This window comes from Grammomys surdaster, unplaced genomic scaffold, assembly GCF_004785775.1.
Source record: "Grammomys surdaster isolate TR1022 unplaced genomic scaffold, NIH_TR_1.0 146, whole genome shotgun sequence".
Lineage (NCBI taxonomy): Eukaryota > Metazoa > Chordata > Mammalia > Rodentia > Muridae > Grammomys > Grammomys surdaster.
This window is the reverse complement of record NW_021604604.1, coordinates 15,653,093-15,654,534: the sequence shown is the minus strand read 5'-3', so window position 1 is coordinate 15,654,534 and position 1,442 is coordinate 15,653,093. Positions and strand designations below refer to the sequence as shown.

General features: G+C 38.9%; 1 pseudogene; it reads right to left on the bottom strand.

The window, feature by feature from the left end:
* Positions 1-272: 272 nt before the first annotated feature.
* Positions 273-1,240, bottom strand: LOC114619089 (annotated as a pseudogene).
* Positions 1,241-1,442: the final 202 nt, after the last annotated feature.

Sequence of the window (1,442 nt, the reverse complement as noted above, 5' to 3'; positions counted from 1 at the left end):
ACCATTTTTTTATGTGAGTTCAACAATGAAATAATGTTGGGAGGTTTTTGCTACAAATGAATACGACTCTCAATGAATACTTTCCACATCTTCCTTAAGTAATTTTTGTTGATTAATGTTGAAAGGATTGTCATTGCATCCATAAACATTTTTATTTAATTATAACTCATGATACTTTTATTGGTGAAATGACAGGACAATTAAGATTTTTTTTATATAAAATGTAGGAACTGGAAGATACAACAGGTCATTAGTTGATCAATATTGAGCTGGGTGATTTCTGTTATGGATACATTTGAATATGTTTAGAATGTTTAAGACTATGAAATAATAATGGAGAACAATTTTCCTCTTTACCCTAAATAGTTATAAGTAGTTCACCATGTTTGGGCACAAACTTTCTCTCCAATGATATGCCAAATGTAGTTTTCAGTATGTCTTCTATTTCTTCCTCATTGACATTCTTAAACTCAACCAGATCTATATTGTCCTTATAACTGAATCTCCTACTTGTATATGTGGAGCCCACTAAATAGTGAACCCCTTCGAAGGTCTGCAAGGAACAAATCGATGTGCCTACAAATGCAGACGATGTCTGAAGGTAAGTATTCACATATTCGAAATCTTCTATAATGTGGGGCTCAAGAGTAAAGGAATAGATTTTTCGATATTTGTTCTTCTCAAGGAGGTCTTAGTTAACAAATTCTTTGTTCAGAACATACTGTTCTCTTCTGATCTGGTCAAAGTACCAGGTTCCATTCTCCTCTGTCATACAGAAGATAGCAGGCACCTGGGGCTGATCTTTCCCAGATGTAAATTCCACAGGCTCCCACATCTGGTAGGAGCCTCCATAAGCAGAATCTACAATGTAGTTCCTGTCACCGATGGTCACCTGTACTAGAAGGTGGACCATTTCACTGCTATATTTGCTGGCTGAAGTTATGTAAACATAACCTCCTAACATTGTGGTTTTAAAGCCCATTTTGGTCAGAGCCCAGTACAACAGATGATTAACCTGGAGACACCATCCACCCCTCTTCTTCCTTACTATGTGGTCAAAAATGGCCTCTAAGTCCAGATGCATGGCTTCTCCACAATGCATGTTAAGATTCTCAAAAGTAACTGCTCGCATCTGGTGCTGAAGAACTTCAGTTAATGTGGCCAAGTCCAATTTATTCACTGAGTTCTTGTAACCAATCCTTTCAAAGTATGCTTCGATGTCCATGGTCCCCTGTCGTGGGAAGTTTAGCATAGGCTGATTGTCAGGTTTAATGCCATAGAGTGTTTCTTCTTCTTGGTGAAAACTTTCAGGCCTGGGTAGAATTCTGCTTCCTGGTCTTCCCATGAAACGAGGTGTAATCCCGGTTTTGAAGAACACTGCAAGTCAGTCCAGCAGCCGGGCAGCTCTTCTTACCCGGTGTAGCAGGGCCTCTCAAAATCAG